The following is a 6,440-nucleotide window of genomic DNA, read 5'->3' as shown; positions in this document are numbered from 1 at the left end:
TAACTTTTTCTATAGAAAAGTTGTCTGAATCAGACTAACTTTTTCTATAGAAAAGTTGTCTGAATCAGACTAACTTTTTCTATAGAAAAGTTGTCTGAATCAGACTAAATTTTTCTATAGAAAAGTTGTCTGAATCAGACTAACTTTTTCTATAGAAAAGTTGTCTGAATCAGACTAACTTTTTCTATAGAAAAGTTGTCTGAATCAGACTAACTTTTTCTATAGAAAAGTTGTCTGAATCAGACTAACTTTTTCTATAGAAAAGTTGTCTGAATCAGACTGAATCAGACTAACTTTTTCTATAGAAAATTTGTCTGAATCAGACTAACTTTTTCTATAGAAAATTTTTCTGAATCATACTAACTTTTTCTATAGAAAATTTTTCTGAATCATACTGAACCAAAGAAACATTTTCTATAAAAAAATGTCTGTATCAGAGAAAGTTGACCAATTCAGTATTAGTATTCCTTACAGAAATTTATTTTAAAAAATTTTAAATTATTAATGCAAATATCTATGTCCTTCTTAATTTTCTACCTTGCTAGCCGAAAACGGTTCAATTCATAACATCTCTGATATTTTTTTATTCTTATCAAATGTGTTTTCCTTCGTGCAAAAGTTTTTACAACAAATATTAAGTCATTTAATTACAAATCACCGTCATCATGACTTTATAATCAATTTCCACTTAATTGTAGACTGTGCTGTGAAGTAGCAGTAGAATATTGAAAATTGAAGTAATTGCTGAGGAAAACATTTAAATTGTTGGCAGTTTATTGTGGGTGACCAAGTAGAGATTAAAAAAAAGGGAGCACTAAACAAAATAAAATAAGAGAGAAATAAATTAGAGAATAGAAAAAGTTGTTTTTGTATCATTGATACAATTAAGTAGGATTTGGTTTTGCTTAGACGAGGTGGAACTGGGGTGTGAGTAGTAAATGATAATGGTCTGCAAAATAAATGCAAGTGACATTGTTAAATCAAAGTGATTTTATTATAAACAAATTGAAAAATATATTTTTATTTCATTTTGTTTTAAGCAAAAACCTTGCTGTAGACTGTTGTGGTTTGTAATTCATTTACTTCATTTAGTTGATATCTGGTTTTTTCCCTCTTAATATGTTTTTATATGGTTTCAATATTTTGTTTTATTTAATTTTTTTTTTTTTTTTTTTGAACCAGTAATTCCCTATCAAGTATTTATCCAGTTTCTCCTATACCCATGTTTTCGCTCTAAAAACTTTTAAGTGAAATTTCAATGTTGTTCTTGTTTATTTTGTGGCATTCTTTCCCTGCTAGTTTTATCTTATTGATATTTTGTATTGAAATGAATTGATTTAATGGCTTTTTATTTATCTAATACTTTAGCTAACACAAATTCTATTTTTATTTGACTCAATGACTATACAGTCTGTCCCTTCGACAGCCATCACCATTAACCGCCAAACCAATGACTTACCACTGTTCGGAAGTTTGGTAGGAGGGGGTGGAACCACATCACATGTTAAATTTACAAAAATTGCAGCCATCACTAACCTCGATAGTTTGTAATGGCAGCAGCCACGTATTGTAGTGACAGCATGAAATCAATAATGTTGCAGCAACAGCAGCAGCACAACAACAGTTAAATAAATTGTCTGCCAAATGTTGCGACAGTTTTAAGAGTTAACAACCTTGATGTGGCAAATGTTTTATTATTATTTTTTTTTTTCATTTTTGTTCTACTCTCTTAAAATTGAAAAAGCAAATATTGTATTTTAGTTTATCAAAGTTTTATTATGCGTAAATTTGTTATACCACCTGCCACAAACGTATGAGTGATATTTAATAGATTTTATAATAAATATAAAGTATACACACCATGTTTTAGGTAAAGAACATACATAGATATACAGTATGTAGTTTATTATAAAAATTTCGTCTTCAGACAACTTTTCTACAGAGAAAGTTCGTTTTATGCAGACAGTTTTTCTATAGAAAAAGTTTGCCTCGTTCAGACAACTGTTATGTGGAAAAAGTTCGCCCGATTCAGACTTTTCTAAATCAAATTTTGGCAGGTTTAGAGATTTTTTTCATAGAAAAAGTTCGTACGATTCATACAACTTATCTATGGAAAATGTCTGTCTCATTCAGACAACTTTTCTTTAGAAAAAGTTCGTCTGATTCAGACAACTTTTCTTTAGAAAAAGTTCGTCTGATTTAGACAACTTTTCTTTAGAAAAAGTTCGTCTGATTCAGACAACTTTTCTTTAGAAAAAGTTCGTCTGATTCAGACAACTTTTCTATAGAAAAAGTTCGTCTAATTCAGACAACTTTTCTATAGAAAAAGTAAGTCTGATTCAGACAACTTTTCTATAGAAAAAGTTCGTCTAATTCAGACAACTTTTCTATAGAAAAAGTTCGTCTAATTCAGACAACTTTTCTATAGAAAAAGTAAGTCTGATTCAGACAACTTTTCTATAGAAAAAGTAAGTCAGATTCAGACAACTTTTCTATAGAAAAAGTTCGTCTGATTCAGACAATTTTTCTATAGAAAAAGTTCGTCTGATTCAGACAATTTTTCTATAGAAAAAGTTCATCTGATTCAGACAATTTTTCTATAGAAAAAGTTCGTCTGATTCAGACAATTTTTCTATAGAAAAAGTTCGTCTGATTCAGACAATTTTTCTATAGAAAAAGTTCGTCTGATTCAGACAATTTTTCTATAGAAAAAGTTCGTCTGATTCAGACAATTTTTCTATAGAAAAAGTTCGTCTGATTCAGACAATTTTTCTATAGAAAAAGTTCGTTTGATTCAGACAATTTTTCTATAGAAAAAGTTCGTCTGATTCAGACAACTTTTCTATAGAAAAAGTAAGTCTGATTCAGACAACTTTTCTATAGAAAAAGTAAGTCTGATTCAGACAACTTTTCTATAGAAAAAGTAAGTCTGATTCAGACAACTTTTCTATAGAAAAAGTAAGTCTGATTCAGACAACTTTTCTATAGAAAAAGTAAGTCTGATTCAGACAACTTTTCTATAGAAAAAGTAAGTCTGATTCAGACAACTTTTCTATAGAAAAAGTAAGTCTGATTCAGACAACTTTTCTATAGAAAAAGTAAGTCTGATTCAGACAACTTTTCTATAGAAAAAGTTCGTCTAATTTAGACAACTTTTCTATAGAAAAAGTTCGTCTAATTCAGACAACTTTTCTATAGAAAAAGTTCGTCTAATTCAGACAACTTTTCTATTGAAAAAGTTCGTCTAATTTAGACAACTTTTCTATAGAAAAAGTTCGTCTAATTCAGACAACTCTTCTATAGAAAAAGTTCGTCTAATTCAGACAACTTTTCTATAGAAAAAGTTCGTCTAATTCAGACAACTTTTCTATAGAAAAAGTTCGTCTAATTCAGACAACTTTTCTATAGAAAAAGTTCGTCTGATTCAGACAACTTTTCTATAGGAAAAGTACGTCTGATTTAGACAAATTTTATATAGAAAATGTTTATATGATTCATACAACTTTTCTATAGAAAATGTTCGCCTGGTTCAGAAAACTTTTCTATAGAAAAAGTTAGTCTGATTCAAAAAACTATTCTATAGAAAAAGTTTGTCTGATTCAGGCAACTTTTCTACAGAAAAAGTTCATCTGATTCAGACAACTTTTCTATAGAAAAAGTTCATCAGATTCAGACAACTTTTCTATAGAAAAAGTTCATCTGATTCAGACAACTTTTCTATAGAAAAAATTTACCAGATTCAGACAACTTTTCTATAGAAAATGTTCGTCTGATTGAGACAACTTTTCTATTGAAAAAGTTCGTCTGAATCAGATCTCTTTTCTGTAGAAAAAGTTGGTCCGACTTAGAACACTTTCTACAGGAAAAGTATGTCTAATTCAAACAACTTTTCTATAAAAAAGTTGAGCTGATCTATAGAAAATGTTGAGCTGATTGAGACAACTTTTGTTAAGGATCAAAATCGAAATCTAATAAATTTTTAAATATAACTTTACAAGTTCTGTTAACTTCGGCGACAATAACAATAATTTAAAAGTCATCATATCAATTATGGTTAATTGCTTTTAAAGTGTTTAGAATAATTTATGTTCCTTTTTCATATCTGGACCAAAAAGATTACAAAATACCAAAAAAAAAAACACATTAAACAACATTTTCTCATCATCATTGTTGTCGTCATCATCAGCATCAACAAATGATTTTATGGCACCCACAAAATCATTATAAAGACAATTCTAGGTTAAAATCTACAAGCAAAAACTGAAAAAGAAAACAAAAATACCAGACTATTAGATTTTATGAAGGTGTAGTTGTTTGTGTCTCTGTGTTAAACGAATGATTAGTGACAGTTCACCATTCATACCTAACCATTGAATGGTGCAACCACAAGGTACTTATTCTTTTCACCACACATACTATTCTAAATGGAAGGTTTAGTTTTCAAAAGGATATAGTAAGCCTAAGTATACGTTTTTGTACCCTTTTATGGAAAAATGTACATTTTGATGAGGATGATCTTATATCATAAACTAAACTCTTTATATCATAGACAAGACTCTGGTCTATATTATAGACTAGAGTCTATACTAAAATATACCCCATAAAAATAGACTAAAACCTAGCAAATAGATTATTCTCTATTATAAACTAGAACTTAGCTTATGTTATAGACTAAGTAGACTTTTGTGTATATTACTGACTAAAATCTAATCTACATTAAATACTAAACGCTAGTCTTTAAATTTCATTGACTATTATTTAATGTAGTGGACAGTTCAGATTCAGCAATGCCGAATATAGAATTTCACTTTACGCTTTTAAAAGTTCTTCTATACCCAAAGACTATACCTGCCGTTCACAGCCGCAGCCAATAGTTATGGCAAAAGTCTCCATGACACAGTAACAAAAGTCCTAGTCTTAGTCAGTATAACATAGAAAAACGTACACATATACATACTGACTGGCCTATTAAGGCTTATGAAATGTAATGAAATGAAATGACTTTGCTCTGGTTGTTGGCACAAATAGAATTCAATTCATTTTTATTCACGTATACCTGTAGTTGAAAAAAAATAGCGAAAAAAACTTTAAACTGCAATGTTTTATTTTAAGCAAAAGTAACAATTACAACACATTTGTTATACTTTTTTTTCATTTCTTTACGTTTTTTTTTCAGTTGTTTTTCGTTCAGACAAAATGTCCATAGTGAAGGCTGTTAGTACAACAGTTTCCGGTTTCCGTTTTGCAATTGTTGTCGTTACACTTGAGTTGATTTCTTTCAGTTTGTTTTTTCATTGCTTCTAGTATCGAGTTGCCAGTCATACAGCGCGACACATTGTAGTCAATTTTAGTCATTGTGGCCAAACATTAGTCAATGTTCTTTCTGTTTAGCTATCCAGCCGGTGATTGTGGCCAAAAAGCAGAGCATAGAAATGTAAACCAAATGTTTCTTTTCTCAATTTAATTTGTTGCAGTTTAATTTTTAACTTAAGAATGTTGACCCAGGACTTTTGAAATGTGTAAAATTTTGATTGCAAAAGCAAAGCAATAAAGAAATAGAAAAAAACTCTCTTGTTGGAAAATTGTGTCGAAAATTTAATTGTAAAGATAAGTAAAAACATATTGTGTTCTGTGGGAGGTAATTTTTAAGGGAATAAATAAATACTAAAGGTACATATTTACAGTGCTTTATGCCAAAGAAAGTTTATTTATTGGTTAACTTAAACTAGTTAAACTTTATGTGAAATAAAGAATAATGTATTCTTAGGGAATAACTACCTTATTTCATATTAGACCATTTTTTTAGTACTTAACAAAGAAAGGATTTCAAATAGTTTTAACATTTGTATAAAAAAGCTCAGCAATAATAATCTCAATAAAATAAAAATTTAAATTACTTATTGCAGTTGTTTTTTAACATTTCCTACATATATATTTTTTTTAATTTATATTAACATAAATTTTTTTATTTTTATGTTCTGATTTTAGTTATGCCAACTCATAAACATTTAATGGAGAAAGCATTTCCATCGGACTAGTTACTGCCAGTTAGCAGTTTAAAAAGGAGGAGGGAATGTATGAAGGCCCCTGTATGTGTAAAATACTACAAGACTGACAATATGTACATACATATATCTTCAGATGCACTTAAATGACTGATGTGTAAATAGTAGATGTAAGCAGCAAAATTAATATAAATAAATACAAATTAAAATATTTTAATGTTTACGGTCGAGTCTTAGTCTAGTCTTATTATAGTCTTCTAGACTAAAGACAGTCTAGTCTATAGGCTACTACATAGTGTAGTAAATAGTCTAGTCTATAGTGTAGTAAATAGTCTAGTCTATAGTCTAGTCTATAGTCTAGTCTATAGTCTAGTCTATAGTCTAGTCTATAGTCTAGTCTATAGTCTAGTCTAAAGTCTAGTCTATAGTCTAGTC

The 6,440-nt window shown here is 29.0% G+C and overlaps 1 long non-coding RNA gene across 1 annotated transcript in view; it reads left to right on the top strand.

The window, feature by feature from the left end:
* Window positions 1-6,216, top strand: part of LOC124419183 — a 29,164-nt gene extending 22,948 nt beyond the window's left edge. The window contains exon 2 of the long non-coding RNA XR_006940458.1: window positions 5,989-6,216. This is a non-coding gene — a long non-coding RNA (uncharacterized LOC124419183). The remainder of the gene's footprint in view (window positions 1-5,988) is intronic.
* The last annotated feature ends 224 nt before the right edge of the window (window positions 6,217-6,440 follow it).

This window comes from Lucilia cuprina, chromosome 4, assembly GCF_022045245.1.
Source record: "Lucilia cuprina isolate Lc7/37 chromosome 4, ASM2204524v1, whole genome shotgun sequence".
NCBI classification, from domain to species: Eukaryota; Metazoa; Arthropoda; class Insecta; order Diptera; family Calliphoridae; genus Lucilia; species Lucilia cuprina.
The sequence above is the reverse complement of the archived record's forward strand: the minus strand, read 5'-3'. Positions and strand labels throughout refer to the sequence as shown.